The sequence below is a fragment of the Bison bison genome, unplaced genomic scaffold (genome assembly GCF_000754665.1).
Source record: "Bison bison bison isolate TAMUID 2011002044 unplaced genomic scaffold, Bison_UMD1.0 scf7180017864491, whole genome shotgun sequence".
Taxonomy (NCBI): Eukaryota; Metazoa; Chordata; class Mammalia; order Artiodactyla; family Bovidae; genus Bison; species Bison bison.
Window position 1 is genome coordinate 6,879,190 of NW_011495050.1, and position 17,132 is coordinate 6,896,321.

Below are 17,132 nucleotides of genomic sequence, written 5' to 3' on the forward strand. Positions count from 1 at the left end.
CAAACGTAATGTCTCTGCTTTTTTAATATGCTATCTAGGTTGGTCATAACTTTCCTTCCAAGGCACACGTGTCTTTTAATTTCATGGCTGCAGTCACCATCTGTAGCGATTTTGGAGCCCCCCAAAATAAAGTCTGACATTATTTCCACCGTTTCCCCATCTATTTCCCATGAAGTGATGGGACTGGATGCCATGATCTTCATTTTCTGAATGTTGAGCTTTAAGCCAACTTTTTTCACTCTCCTCTTTCACTTTCATCAAGAGGCTCTTTAGTTCTTCTTCACTTTCTACCATAAGTGTGGTGTCATCTGCATATCTGAGGCTATTGATATTTTTCCTGGCATTCTTGATTCCAGCTTGTGCTTCATCCAGCCCAGCGTTTCTCATGATGTACTCTGCATAGAAGTTAAATAAGCAGGGTGAAAATATACAGCCTTGACGTACTCCTTTTCCTTTTTGGAAGCAATCTGTTCTTCCATGTCCAGTTCTAACTGTTATTTCCTGACCTGCATACAGACTTCTCAAGAGGCAGATCAGGTGGTCAGGTAGTCCCATCTCTTTCAGAATTTTCCACAGTTTATTGTGATCCACACAGTCAAGGGCTTTGGCATAGTCAGTACACTATTCTTGGGTATGGTCAAAATTCATGTTCCACATCATTTAGTATGCAGAAAACTGTTCTCTTTTCTCTTCTTTTCTCCTTCCAGAATGAATAGGGTGAGGAAAATTTCATCTTTCCCACCCCAATGGCTCTTTTCCTAAGCAAGATGTTCTTCACACGGATATGATTAAGTCAATTCTTTTTTTATGAATCTGCTGCAGTTTGTTCTTTATTCAAACGATATATTCATTCCTTCATCACAAGAAAATGGTCACGATTCCAATGGAACTAACTTGAGACCATACAAAATAGTTTGAATAAGCTCCCAAACTTGCCCACAGGGCAAGCTAGTTTCATGGATCTGTGTCTGTTCCTTTAATAAATGCAGAGGAGACATAGGAAAAGGTAAATAACTCAAATATCTTTGCTTCTGGGAAAGTTCTTCCTTGTTCATGTAATGTGGGTTTTACACTATTCTCTCAGGGATATATAAGTTTGTGTGCAGTCCCTTTACTTACTAAGCATTCATTTAGCTGATTATCAAATGCATGCATTTTAGTGTTTAAAGTCTGAGACTTTTTACTGTTTTTCCAACTCTGCTTTGCTATGTTTATGAAGCCACAAAAGCACACACCTCTCCAAGGAGAGTTAATGGACTAGTTTTGCCTGTTTTCTAGTTCAGAAGGGTATTCCCCATAGGGAAAAATCATAGTTTCATTAACCATTGCTGGAGCACTTTTCTGCTTTAAAATGCTGCCTTGGGACTTTTAGTGGGTGTCTGTGAAGAAAAGTGACAGAAGATTTGATGCCATAGGTCCAAACTTCACTGCATGCATATAGCTGCTGCTCATTACAGAATGTCTTTGTGCACTAGGTTGAGGAATTTTCTCTCCTCCCTGAGGGCTCTCATGTAGGGGTAATAATGGGCCTTGAGTTTTTACTTCTTTTATTAAACTAGCAGACTGATATCTGGAAGGAGACTTTGACAATCTAATGAATGATGTGCTATAATTATATTGAAACCACTGGTCCCATGTTAGCTTTTCATCAGTCATCATAATATCACAGAGCTCGTTAAAGTTGAAATGCAGATGATATGGAATAGATTGATTGTGAGTCTCTATTAGTCAAAAATTATATCAGAAGCTAGAAGAATGCATTCACAGTGGCATTTTTTTTCTTTGTTTATTTGAAGAGAAGACCCATGGGTTTTTAAAAAAGTTTTTAGAAACATTGCTGTGGCTTTAAAGCTTCCACTTAAAAATTTTATGGTATGTCTTTGTCAATTTTACAAGCTTATAAACTTATTACTTTGTCAGATTTTCCATTTATCATTTTGATTCCATGACTCCATTAGAGAGGAATGTGTTGGTGGACTAGGTGCACTGGTAAATCATTTGTGAATAAACTGATGAACTCAATTTGTAGTATTCAGCCTGAATATTGTAGATCCTTATCTTTGCGTTGGGTATTTGAAATGGGGGCTCATTTATAATGCATATGACTGAAGCAGATATATAAATAAGCAAAAGATATGTTGCAACCAAATTATTTTGAACAATATCTTCATATTGATGATTTGTTTTCTCTATTTTTTGGCTAGATGCTTATCAATTTTATTAATTGTTTTAAAAAGGATCATTTGTTTCTATTGACTTTTTCTACTGCTTTTCTGTTTTCAGTTGAATCGATTCCTGTTCTTTATTACCCTCTTCTTTCTGCTTCCTTTGAGTTTATTTTGTATTTCTTTTCCTAGTCATTTTAGGTAGAAACTTAGATTGTTCATTTGAGAACTTTCTTCTTTTATGAAATGGACATATAATACTATAATTTTCTTTCTAAGCATTGCTTGGCTGCATACCACAAATTTTGATTTTTTTTTTTTTTGTATTTCCCTTTTACTTCAGTTAAAAAAAAAATTTTTTTTCTTTTAATTTCCTGCAAGCCCTTCATTGAGCCATGAATTATTAAAAAGTATATTTAATTCTTTACTTTAAAAGTATTTTTTAGTTCCAATTACCGGTTTGTTTTTATTTTGTGGTCAGAGAACACATTTCTCATTTTTTACATTTATTATATTAAGAATTATTTTATGCCTTGGGATATGATCCATTTTGTCATATGTAGCATGTGCACTTGAGAAAAATGTGTATTTTCTTGTTATTTTTGAAGTATTTATAAGTGTAATTTGATCCAGCTAGTTGATGATGCTGCTTATTTCATTTTTTCTATATTATTGTTGATTTTTTATCTACTTATTCTGTTGATTACTGAGCTGTGTTGAAGTATCCAACTATAATTGCAAATTTTTCATATCTTTTTTCAGTTTCACTAGTTTTGTTTATTTTAAAACCTGTTTTTAACTGCACACATCTTCAGATTGTTGTGTTCTTTGTGAAATGGTCTTTTCATTATTATGTAATGTTTCCCTTTGTTGTGCTGTGCTGTTTTTAGTCACTCAGTTGTGTCTCTTTGCGACCTATGGACTCTAGCCCACCAGGCTCCTCTGTCCATGGGGATTCTCCAGGCAGGAATACTGGAGTGGGTTGCCTCTGGAGGAGGGATCGAACCCAACCCAGGGATCAAACCTAGGTCTCCCACATTGCAGGCAGATTCTTTAACTTCTGAGCTTCCAGGAAGGCCTATGAATACTGGAATTGGTAGCCTATCCCTTCTCTAGGGGATCTTCCTGACCCAGGAATCAAACCAGGGTCTCCTGCATTGCAGGTGGATTCTTTACCAGTTGAGCTACCAGGGAAACCCTGTTTCCCTTTACCTGTAGTCATTTTCCTTGCTCCAAAGTTTTACTTTAATATTAATGGAGCCATTTCAACTTTATTTTAATAACTCTTTACATGAGATATCAATTTCCATTCTTTTACTTTAAACTTACTTACATAATTATATTTACAGGGAGTTTTTTTTTTTTTTTTTTGTAGATAGCATATCTTTTAATTGATATATTTATATCATTTACATTTATTGTTAATTTTGATGTGTTTGGTTTGCTACCCCATTTTAATATTTGTGAGTTTTCTTTTTTTTTGGTTTGCTATACTTCTTTTTATTTTTGTTCTTCTATTTCTCTTTTCCAGTCTTTTTTATTGAATTTTTCACTAAATTTTTTCAGCTCTCCACTTTAGTTTATATTTTGAATTTCCTTGCCTCTACTCTGCACTTTCTGTTACTGAAGTGTGAAGACAGAGAAGGGAAAAAGTAACAAGAATTTGCTTCATGTTCTTTGAATAGTAGTTTCTCTGATCAGAGAGAAGGGTTCCCCCTGCCCTTAAAGTTTTAGGTAACTACCCATTATCTCTGCTATGACTTTGTTATCACTGCTGCCATCCTATTGCCAGGGTATTGGGATGGTAGGGAAGAGGAAGAAAAATAAGCAGAAGTTTTCCTTCATTCTTGGACCTAAAATAGAGAGCTTTTCTCTTACGTATCTAATGAACATGTCTGATTTCTTAGCTGTGCTTGGGAAAAGAAAAGAAAATAAACTCACTACCATTTCAAGGAAGCTGTTTTCAGCCTCATTTCCCTTCTTGTTGCTACCATTTACTTTTCAGAGTTCTTAAATATCTATTCTATGCATTCTATCGAGGGTTTATAGTTGCACTCAATAAGAAAAACAGGGTGGCGTATATGTATTTCATTTTCTCCAAGGCAAAATCCTTGAAAATATTCTTTTGTTGTTGATCAGCAAAAAGTCCATGTGATATACAACACATGCGGCTTCTGCTGCTTAGTCGCTCAGTTGTGTCCAACTCTGTGTGACCCTATGAACTGTAGCCTGCCAGGCTCCTCTATCCATGGGGATTCTCCAGGAAAGAACACTGGAGTGGGTTGCCAAGCCCTCCTCCAGGGGATCTTCCCAGCCCAGGGATCGACCCTGGCTCTCCTGCATTGTGGGTAGATTCTTACCCACTGAGCACCACAGAAACCCATATAACACATAAAACACCACATTTTCTTAATGAAAAAGAAAATAGAACTTGATGAGCATTGTTATATCTCAACAAACCATACCTTAATTTCCTAAAATTGAAAGTTATTTAGAAAACTTTTTTAAGAAGGGTAGATTAATGTAGTAACTAAGATCACAGTGTCTGGGAAGGGACTCAGTTCAGTTCAGTTCGGTTGCTCAGTCATGTCCAACTCTTGGCGACCACATGAATCGCAGCACACCAGGCCTCCCTGTCCATCACCAACTCCTGGAGTTCACTCAAACTCACGTCCATCGAGTCAGTGATGCCATCTAGCCATCTCATTCTCTGTCATCCCCTTCTCCTCCTGCCCCCAAACCCTCCCAGCAGCAGAGTCTTTTCCAATGAGTCAACTCTTCACATGAGGTGGCCAAAGTATTGGAGTTTCAGCTTCAGCATCATTCCTTCCAAAGAAATCCCAGGGCTGATCTCCTTCAGAATGGACTGGTTGGATCTCCTTGCAGTCCAAGGGACTCTCGAGAGTCTTCTCCAACACCACAGATCAAAAGCATCAATTCTTTGGCGCTCAGTCTTCTTCACAGTCCAGCTCTCACATCCATAGGTGACCACAGGAAAAACCATAGCCTTGACTAGACGGACCTTTGTTGGCAAAGTAATGTCTCTGCTTTTGAATATGCTATCTAGGTTGGACTTAACTTTCCTTCCAAGGAGTAAGCGTCTTTTAATTTCATGGCTGCAGTCACCATCTGTAGTGATTTTGGAGCCCAGAAAAATAAAGTCTGACACGGTTTCCACTGTTTCCCCATCTATTTCCCATGAAGTGATGGGATCCGATGCCATAATCTTTGTTTTCTGAATGTTGAGCTTAAAGCCAACTTTTTCACTCTTCACTTTCACTTTCATCAAGAGGCTTTTGAGTTCCTCTTCACTTTCTGTCATAAGTGTGGTGTCATCTGCATATCTGAGGTTATTGATATTTCTCCCAGCAATCTTGATTCCAGCTTGTGTTTCTTCCAGTCCAGCATTTCTCATGATGTACTCTGCATATAAGTTAAATAAGCAGGGTGACAATATATAGCCTTGATGTACTCCTTTTCCTATTTGGAACCAGTCTGTTGTTCCATGTCCAGTTCTAACTGTTGCTTCCTGACCTGCATACAGGTTTCTCAAGAGGCAGGTCAGGTGGTTTGGTATTCCCATCTCTTTCAGAATTTTCCACAGTTTATTGTGATCCACACAGTCGAAGGCTTTGGCATAGTCAATAAAGCAGAAAGAGATGTTTTTCTGGAACTATTTTGCTTTTTCCATGATCCAGCAGATGTTGGCAATTTGATCTCTGGTTTCTCTGCCTTTTCTAAAACCAGCTTGGACATCAGGAAGTTCACAGTTCACATATTGCCGAAGCCTGGCTTGGAGAATTTTGAGCATTACTTTACTAGCATGTGAGATGAGTGCAATTGTGCAGTAGTTTGAGCATTCTTTGGCATTGCCTTTCTTTGGGATTGGAATGAAAACTGACCTTTTCCAGCCCTGTGGCCACTGCTGAGTTTTCCAAATTTGCTGGTATATTGAGTGCAACACTTTCACAGCATCATCTTTCAGGATTTGAAATAGCTCAACTGGAATTCCATCACCTCCACTAGCTTTGTTTGTAGTGATGGTTTCTAAGGCCCACTTGACTTCGCATTCCAGGATGTCTGGCTCTAGGTCAGTGATCACACCATCGTGATTATCTGGGACATAATCGCTCCTATGCCTTCTTTTCTATATGTGTAAAATTGGATACTTGAAATACCTACATCTTAGAATTGTTATACAATTAAAAGGACATAGAGTAATACTTAGCATATAGTAAACATTATATAAGTGATAGCAATTATTAGTGTGTGATCATACAGTGAATGCTACAATCCTAAAACTAAGTGGAGAATACACTAAAATAGAGAGAAAACAATCTAAAATCTAAAATGTGGGTGTAATAGTATTGCCAGCAATTCCTTACAGCATTGAACATTAGAAGAAGAGCAAATTGCTAAACTTAAAGCACAAAATGAAAGATTATGTATGAATCTATTTAATATATTTTGGGGTAAATTACAACAAAATGTGTGATTTAAATCTATATTTTGAGAAATTTTTGATGAAGCTATATTTTTTCCTGTTGCTTAAATTTTCTTAAATGGCAGAGTTTGCACCTGTTTGAAATAGTTTCTTCCACACAAAAAAATTACCATGAATTGCAATCACAACAAACACTATCTTTATATCTGTAGCTATGGTTTGAATACTATCTTCTTTGTTTACTTTCTTACATTAAAAAGATGTAAATTTATTGAGACTGTATGCAAAGTTCTGTGCTAGGCTTTGACTGAGCAATTAAATTTTGCTCAAAAATTTTACTTGAAAATAATCTCAGTGAGATGGGCTCTGCTTTCTCGATCAAAAAATTTCACTCAAGGATTTTATACAACACCTTTCTTGTTGAACCATTCCCTTCCTATCATCTATCTATATATAACCTATCCAACATACTGTGAATTTTACTTATTTTGTTAGTTTATTATCTTTCACTAGAATATAAGCTCCATGCATGAAGGAATTAATGTTTTATTCACTACATTACCACCACCATCTTTATAAGTGCTTAGTAAATATTAGAAGCTCAAAGAATTCGGAGGATAAATGGCTTAATGCATATTCATGATTTTTACTTCTTAATATGTACAATATTATGAAATACAGTAAATTTATATATATCTAATTTTTTAAATAACCCATATAGGTGCATTCAAAATGTAAAGAATAATGTTCATGAGGAGACAGTATGATGTACTAGTAAGAGCAAGTCTGAATTCACATTGTTGCTCCAATACTCATTAGTTATATAACCTTGAGAAAATTATTTCATTTCTCATTTTCCTAGTCTGCATAAGTGAAAATAAAAGTCGCTCAGTAGTGTCCGACTCTTTGCTAATCCGTGGACTATACAGTCCATGGAATTCTCCAGGCCAGAATACTGGAGTGGGTAGGTAGCCTTTCCCTTCTCCAGGGGATCTTCTCAACCCAGGGATGGAACCCAGGTCTCCCACACTGCAGGCAGATTCTTTACCAGCTGAACCACAAGGGAAGCCCAAGAATACTAGAGTGGGTAGCCTATCCCTTCTCCAGCGAATCTTCCCAACCAAGGAATCGAACTGAGGTCTCCTGGATTGCAGGTGGATTTTTTACCAACTGAGCTATCAGGGAAGCCTGCAATGTAAATGACAATCCTTGTTTTAAATATGAACCAAGTGAATGCATTCAAAGGTTTTTGACTGACTAGCACACAGGGGAGTTGGACTATAAAGAAAGCTGAACACTGACGAATTGATACTTTTGAACTGTGGTGTTGGTGAAGACCCTTGAACGTCCCTTGGACTGCAAGGAGTTCAAACCGGTTAATCCTAAAGGAAATCAGTCCTGAATATTCATTGGAAGAACTGATGCTGAAGCTGAAGCTCCAATACTTTGGCATCCTGATGCAAAGAGCTGACTCATTTGAGAAGCCCCCGATGCTGGGAAAGACTGAAGGCAGGAGGAGAAGGGGACGACAGAGATGAAATGGTTGGATGGCATCACCAACTCAATGAACATGAGTTTGAGCAATCTCGGGGAGTTGGTAATGGACAGGAAAGACTAGCGTGCTGCAGTCCATGGGGTCACAAAGAGTCAAATACGACTGAGCAACTGAACTGAACTGAGCACACAGGAGACTCTTAACAATGGTTAGCAATTATACATAGCATTATTAGTTACTCAAGTCTCTCTGCATGGTAAATAGGATAGGCATTCTTTTATTTTTTATTTATTACTTATTATTATTTAGCACGCTTTAATTTCAGATGAAGACAAACTTTTGAACACAGAGCTAATAATTGATCAAACTGGAATTTGCAACCAAACCAAATTCTTACAATTTTAAAGCCATGTTATTTCTTTTAGACTTCCCCGGTGGCTCAGATGGTAAACAATCTGCCTGCGATCCAGGAGACCCGGGTTCGATGCCTGGTTCGGGAAGATCTAATTCATCATCTTCAAATATTTACTGGGTTTCAATGCAGGGCATATTAATGTGTTTCATACTGTGGGGGCGGGGGGATGGAGGTAAAAAAAATCCTGACACATCGATGCTCATCATGGCATGGTTATAATGGCAAACTACCAACAACAGTCACCCAAGTTTCAGAGAAAAGAGATTATTGCTGAATCAGAGTGGTGAGAGTGGACATCCTTGTCTTCTTCCTGATCTTTTAGAGGAAATTCTTTCAACTTTCACCGCTGTGTATGATGTTAGCTGTGGGTTTGTCCCGTATGGCCTTTATTATGTTGAGGTAAGTTCCTCTATGCCCACTTTCTGGAGAGCTTTTTTTTTTTTTTTTAATCACAAATGGGTGTTGAATTTTGTCAAAAGCTTCTTTTGCATCTATTAAGATGATCATATGTTTTTTATTTTTCAATTTGTTAATGTGATGTATCACACTGACTGATTTTCAGATATTGAAAAATTTTTGCATTCCTGGAATAAATCCCACTTGATCATGGTGTATGATCCTTTTCATGTATCATTGGATTTGGTTTGCTAGTATTGTGTTGAAGATTTTTGTGTCTATGTTCATAAGTGATATTGGCCTCTGTTTTCTTTTTTTTTGGGGGGGTATCTTTGTTTGGTTTTGGTTATCAGGGTGATGGTGGCCTCACAGTATGAGTTTGGGCGTGTTCCCTCCTCTGCAATTTTGTGGAATAGTTTGAGAAGGATAGGTGTTAACGCTTTCCTAAATGTTGATAGAATTTGCCTGGGAAGCCATCCAAAGAAGACATACAGATAGCCAGTCTGTATGTCTTTTCATGTTGAGCATGAAAAGATGCTCAAAATCACTAATTATTAGAGAAATGCAAATCAAAACCATGATGAGGTGTCACCTCACAGTGGTCAAAATGGCCATCATCAAAAAGTCTACAAACAGTAAATGCTGGAGAGGGTGTGGAGGAAAGAGAACCCTGCTAATTCTTGGTAGGAATATAAATTGGTATAACCACTATGGAGATTCCTTAAAAAACTAAAAATAGCATACAATCCAGCAATCCCACTCCTGGATGTATATCTGGAAAAAAACATAAATTGAAAAGGTACATACACTCCAATATTAATTGCAGCACTGTTTACAGTAGCCAAGACACAGAAACAACCTAAATGTTCATTGACAGATGAACAGATAAAGAAGATGTGGTTTATATATGAATATTATTCTGCCACAAAAAGAATGGAATAATGCTATTTGCAGTGACATGCACGGACTTAGAAATTAACATACTGAGTGGAGTAAGTCAGGCAGAGAAAGACAGATATCATATGATATTGCTTATACGTGGAATCTAAAATGATGATACGCATGAACTTATTTACAAAGCAGAAAGAGACTCACAGATTTCAAAAACAAAGTTATGGTTACTAAAGGGGAAAGGATGGTGGAGGGGGGATAAATTAGGAGTTTGGGGTTAACATAAGCAACTGCTATATAAATGGCCTTCCCAGGTAGGTGGTGCAGTAGTAAAGAATCCTCCTGCCAATGCAGGTGACGCAAGAGATGCAGGTTTGATCCCTGGAATGGGAAGGTCCCCTGGAGCAGGAAATGGCAACCCACTCCAGTATTCTTGCCTGGAAAATTCCATGGGCAGAGGATCCTGGTGGGCTACAGTCCATGGTATCACAAAAAGTGGGACACAACTGAGTGATGAAGCAAGCACATGCATGCACTATTATATACAAAATAGATAATCAACAACCTTTTGTATAGTACAAAGAACTGTACTCTGTGTTCCATAATAACCTACATGGGAAAACAATTTGACAAAGAATGGATATATGTATTTGTATAACTGAATCAATTTGCTGTACACCTGAAACTAACACATTATAAATCAACTATACCTCAGTGTAAAATAAAATTTGAAAAAAGGCTATTTCTCTAAAATATGAGCTTTAATAGAATGAGGCAATGCATTCTCATGAACATCAGATGCGTATAGAGTATCAGTATTTGGACACAGGGCTCTGTTTATAATGGATATTTCTAGGAAGCAGATTTGGAGCACTCAGCTGTGTGGTACAGTAATGCACTATCCGGGTCTCCATTTCAGGAAAGATTTATTTTGGTTTAAGAGCATGGGGTAAAAAGACACATCCTGCAGGGTTGTTCCTTCTTCAGAAAGTCACCTTGGCCCTGGTTACACCCTTAGGAAGACCCACAACCAGTGATGGAGGTAGAGTTATAAAAGGCCAGCCAGTCTGATCTATCACAAGGCACATCTGATGGGTCATTTTCAATCCTGAGCTTTTTTGTGGAGTTGCCACTGAAGTTTGACTTCTCTCTGCCCAATTCTTTTTTCTCCTTTCTTCCACAAGTGTTGATCCTCAGGATCCTTAGTAAACATCCTGCGTTAACTGTTAGAATCTCATTCTCAGAGTCTGATTTTCAGAGAATCCAGCTTGTGGTAGGACATATGAAAGGGGTCTCTGCAGGGAGCTCAGTATTTTACTCCTAGTCAGGAAAATGCAAAGAATTTTCCCAAGATAAACTGAACCAATTTGCAGTAGTCTCAGCAGTTGAATAATGCCCTGTGTATAGTTTACCCGTCTTGGAATTTGAAGACCTAGTATTTTAAAGTTCAGAAGTTCCCTATGTTTCAACCTAAAAGTAAAATGTTTAGGTTGACATGCTGATAAGCCACTTAGCTCTTTAGAGACCCTGTCTTCTATTCTCAGGAAAAAACTACCAGAAAATAAATTTTACATTCATGTATGTAATTTAGAAAAAAATCAGATTTACTGAGACATGGTAGATTACCACAATATTAGCAAGAAAAAAAAATAAAATAGATAAGCTAATGTCTACCAACTAGAGTAGTTGTACCAGGGAAAACTATATACTCAATTGCTGGTACTTTGTTTTGTCAAAAAGCATAGCAAAAACTTCAGTGTATGGAGGGAGAGAGAGACTATTTGAAGGAAAACTTCAATTTCTCTTCACCAAGATACCAGGCAGTATGGATCAGTGCTTTAGATTAGATGCTCTGTGACCTTATATTGTGATATTTCTCCAACTGGGAGGCTGACATTGACACCGTGTTTCCTATATCTGCAGATGAAATTCAGCTGTCTCTAAGACTCCTTTTTATTAGAGGCAATTGAGACTTTGCTGTTCTTGCAAAGCTTATAAATTTGCAAGAGTGGAAACCTTGAGGATTTTATTTTTCTTTTTTTCCCTTTTCTAGAAGTTTATTAACTTTTCTAAATTTTTGTTTTCTATCACTCTCATTTTCCTCAAACTGTAGTGCTGTATTTTTTTGTGAGAGCTGATTAGTGACAACTTCTTGTGAGCTAGTTTTGTAAGGGCACTCATGCTGTTTGCACTGATTCTCGCCCTGGGATTTCTTAGGTCAATGAAATCTGCCACCCAGGGAAGGATCCCCCTTCATATTATTTTTCCCATCAAAAGCCTTGTTCTTAGCAGAATTTTCACCTGAAGCTTTACTTATTGCTTCTAGAAACTGAGTGAAGATGAAAATGGCCAAAACCCCTGAATCTCATCATCTATTTTTTAATGAACATTTTATTTTGCGTAATTTTAGATATGCAGAGAAGTTGCAAATATACTGGCAAAAGTTGCTTTATACTCTTCATCCAGTTTACATTACTGTTATCATTTCACATTATTGTGGTATAATTCTGAAAACTAAGAAACTCACATTAGTATATTACTATGAACTAAGCCAAACTTTATTTGAAATTCACTGCTTTTTCATCAATGCCTTCATTTTCTTTCACAATCATATCTGGGTACCACATTAAACTTCATTGTCATGTTTTGCATCTTCCTTTATGACAGTTTCTTAGCCTTTCCTGTCTTCTGTGGCCTAGACAGTTTTGAGGAGTCTGCTCAGACATATTGTAAGATATCTCTTAATTTGTGGTCGTTTGATTTTTTTTCTCACAACTAAATGGGTGATCACTTGGTCAAGATGGTCCTTGTCAAGTTTCTCCAATGTAGGATTACTCTTTCTCCTCTCCTTCTTGGAACTGAAGCCTCTGGGTACAGCCCACATTTAAAAGACAGGAATTATGTTCCACTTCCTGGAAAGGGGGATAACTACATACATATGATTTGGAATTCATATATAAGAAAGATACTAATCCTTCCTCCCTTATTTATTTCTTTACTCAATCATTTACTTATATTATTATGGATGAATATATATTTATATTTTATATTACGTTACTTTAAAAATTCTTTAAAATTTTTCCAGCTTTGGACAATGGGAGCTCTTTCATGTTAGCTACTCTATTTCTTTTAAATGATTCTGTCTTTTTTTTTTTTTGCCTTTTTACTTTGTGATACCACAGAATGCTCCTGGCTCATTTTGTCTTATCCCTGCCACACTTTCCCCCAGAACCAGCCATTTCCCCCAAGAACCTCTAATTCTTTCTATTAGAGCATGGTCTTTAGAAAGCAAGACCTAGGTAATGGGTGTATCTGTTGCCACTGAATGCCATTGCTCCTAGTCCTTTTAGCTCACAGAGAGGTGATACATTCCTGTATGTGCTCAGTTGCTAAGTTGTGTCCAACTCTTTGCGACTCCATGGACTCTCAGATTTGTCCATGGGATTTCCTAGGCAAGAATACTGGAGTGGGTTGCCATTTTCTTCTCCATATTCCTGTATAGTAACCCCTGAATCTAGTAACCCCTGTTTCTGTATTTCTTCACCTGCATACATATTAAGTTAAAGATGAAAACTAATGTTTCTTACTCCAATATCACAGGGTTACTTCTAGCCTTCTCTGCTAGTTTGCAATCACTAAAATTCATTTACCTATTTGTTCAACCCCCGCATACATGTAAAGCAGTTATAGAAATGTTATCTGCATCCTTGTGAAATATGGTGTTGGTGTACACTTCCTTTCTCTTTAGTTACAGTTTCCAGTGGAAATATTGCTTTCCAAAGTTATTTACACAAGCTCCTTTAAAAAAAAAATTCTTACTCCCCTTAGAACAGTTATATTTATATTCGTAATTTAAATTCATTTACCACAGTCTACATTCCATCCTGGGTTCTGTTCTTTCATTGATGGACATTTAAGTTTGTTTTTCTGTATTTTAGTTGTGGCAAATAGTGCTGTAATGAAAATGAGAAGGTAGGTATTCCTTTGAGATTCTCATTCCAATTCATTTGGATATATGTCCAGAAGTGGGGTTTCTGGGACATAATTCTTTTTTAAATGCTTTGGGGAATTACCATACTGTTTTCCATAGCAGTTGCATGATTTTGCATTTCCATCAATAGCATATGAAAAAACAGTGAGAGTGTTTGTCTTTCAGTGGTGTCCAGCTCTTTGGAACCCCATGGACTCTAGCCTGCCAGGCTCCTCTGTCCATGGAATTCTCCAGGCAAGAATACTGGAGTGGGTAGCCCTTCTCCAAGCATCAACAGCATATGAGGGCTTACATTTCTCCACAACCTCGTGATTTTGAACATCTTTTCATATACCTGTTGGTCATTTGTATGTCTTTTTTTTTTCACATTTTTTAAAAATTTTATTTTATTTTTAAACTTTACAATATTGTATTAGTTTTGCCAAATATCGAAATGAATCCGCCACAGGTATACCCGCGTTCCCCATCCTGAACCCTCCTCCCTCCTCCCTCCCCTACCCTCCCTCTGGGTCATCCCAGTGCACCAGCCCCAAGCATCCCTGTGTACGAGACAGCAAAAGAGACACCGATGTATAGATCAGTCTTATGGACTCTGTGGGAGAGGGAGAGGGTGGGGAGATTTGGGAGAATAGCATTGAAACATGTATAATATCATGTATGAAACGAGTCGCCAGTCCAGGTTCATTTGTATGTCTTATTTGGAGAAATAATATGTGCTGTGGAAGTCGATTCATAAGTCAATCCATTTTTCAAAACTCAAAGAAAGACAACTCAAAGAAAGAATGACAGAAAATATTTGCCAACTGTGTATCTGATAAGGGGTTAAACTGTAAACTATTTGAGAAACTCCTACAACACAATACCAAAACAAAGTAATCAAATTAAAAGGTGGACAAGGGAGGGGATGTGATTAGCATATACCATTTTCCCTTCCAGACTTGTTTATCAAATAAGTCATTATTCCTTTGGTGAGAAGTTAGAGAGGGAATGGAGAGAGGTCAGTATTTTAAGGCAGGTCTTTCCAAATGAAAACAATAGGGAGTAAATATTTCCCCTAACAGTGCTGTTTATATGCTCTTAACTTTCAGAATAAACTTACAGACAAAATATGGAATTCTTAAAATACGATTAAAGAAGACAATGTAAATGTTATCTGTCAATTATAGCATTTTAAATGTAAAGGTTCAACTAAAATATGACAAGTGGGATAGTAAAAGTAAAATATGTCAAAGGAGCGGAGCATTATAATTTTCATAATTAAACACAGAAATCAACTAAACAAAAGATTAGGTAGAACTGATAGGACAAGCACTGGAATTTAAAATGCCAGCATTGGGAAGGGAGAAGAGATTGTATGAGTTAAATCCTTAAAAAAAAAAAAAATAACATCAAGTAGAGATCCCTGTGCTCTATAGTAGGTTCTCTATAATATCCTACATGGGAAAAGAATCTAGAAAAGAGTGGATATTTGGGATGGACATGTATACAGTGTTACATTTAAAGTGGATAATCAACAAGGACCTACTGTACAGCACATGGAAATCTGTTCAAGTTACGTGGCAGCCTGCACGGGAGGGCAGTTTGGTGAATGGATACGTGTATATGAATAGATGAGTCCTTCTGCTGTTCACCTGAAACTGTCACAACACTGTTAATCAGCTTTACTCCAATACAAAATAAAAGTTAAACCAATAAAGTGTAAAACATAAGATTAGATATATGTATATGTGTAACCGATTCACTTTGCTGTACACCTGAAACTAACACAACGTTGAAAATCAACTATACTCCAATAAAAATTAAAAATATGCTAATAAAAACTTAAAAAATTAAATGACAAAGGGAGACATTAAAATCTATATTGATTATTAGAGTTAAGGAGCTAACTACCAAAAGAAATTAAAAACAGAGACAGTTGAAAGTAGTTGCTACAGGGAAAGCAGCCCTGGGTTTGTGAGGCATAAGATGCATTATAAATCATCTGCAAAATTTTATTTCTACCATGTGCAATTATTACTTGTCTAAAAATTGGAAATGGAAAAGCTGTTGGTTCAACTTTATGTGATTCCAATATTACAAAAATTTCCTATCTCTAATTTTATTATCATACATAGAAAAGAAATTGTTAATAAAAATGTCATAAAATAATGGGCAGAATGGAATTCTAATATTTGATAATATTTTAAATTACTGACATCTTAAAAAAAAATTACATTCATTAAGTGCCAGTGGGTTTTGCTTACTTTGAATCTCAAGTTTTTCTTAAGAAAATTTCTTTTATTTTCTGAGTTTTACTTTAACACTGTTCTTATTTATTATATTTGAGTTAAATATTGAAAAAAAATTAAATCTGATATTCTATGTAGCTATTTTCCTTTCTATAAATTAAAATAGCAATCTTTTTATAAAGTATTTTACAGAAGTTTAAGGAACACATATATTTCAGCTTTGGCCTTAATGTTATGGATGAGGATTTCAAATTAGAGTTTTATTGGAAAAAGTCTCAGCTTTCTTGGAAGTCCTCTTCACTTTGCTATTTTAGTGATTCAAAAGAACAAAAAGTACTTTAGATACTTGTTATTTTATTAGCTTAATTGTTAAAGTAGACTAACTGCCTGCCTGGAGCTAATTTCTCTTTTGAAAACAATACACTTGACAAAGTGATACTGTTCTCAGTCGCAAAACTATTTTTATTTACTGTTTTGTAAGGCGTGACTGCTCCCTCTAGCATTTCTGAAGCTTCTAAGTGAAAACAGATAGCATCCTTACAATACCATCCCAGCATCAGCTATTGCATGCTGAGTATTGAAACACAACTACTGTTTCTATTTTTGTTGTTGCTGTTGTTTGTTTCACAGAATAGAACTTGACTAACTAGGCAGCTGCTTAAAACCTAAAGTCATTGAACGTTAAATACTTCAACATGAGAATCAAGCTGTTGAGAGTTTAGTTAGGTCCTCTAAATTATTAATCAGAATGCAATTATCTAATTTAGAATATTATGACTGTCTGATGTGATCTAACCAAATCCAAAAATAAGGATTTCCTTAATGCCAAGGAAAGTAAAGCTTACTCCTTGGAAGGAAAGTTATGATCAACCTAGACAGCATACTAAAAAGCAGAGACATTGCCAACAAAGGTCCGTCTAGTCAAAGCTATGGTTTTCCCAGTAGTCATGTATGGATGTGAGAGTTGGACTATTGAGAAAGCTGAGTGCTGAAGAATTGATGCTTTTGAGCTGTGGTGTTGGAGAAAACTCTTCAGAGTCCCTTGGATTGCAAGGAGATCCAACCAGTCCAACCTAAAGGAGATCAGTCCTGAATATTCATTGGAAG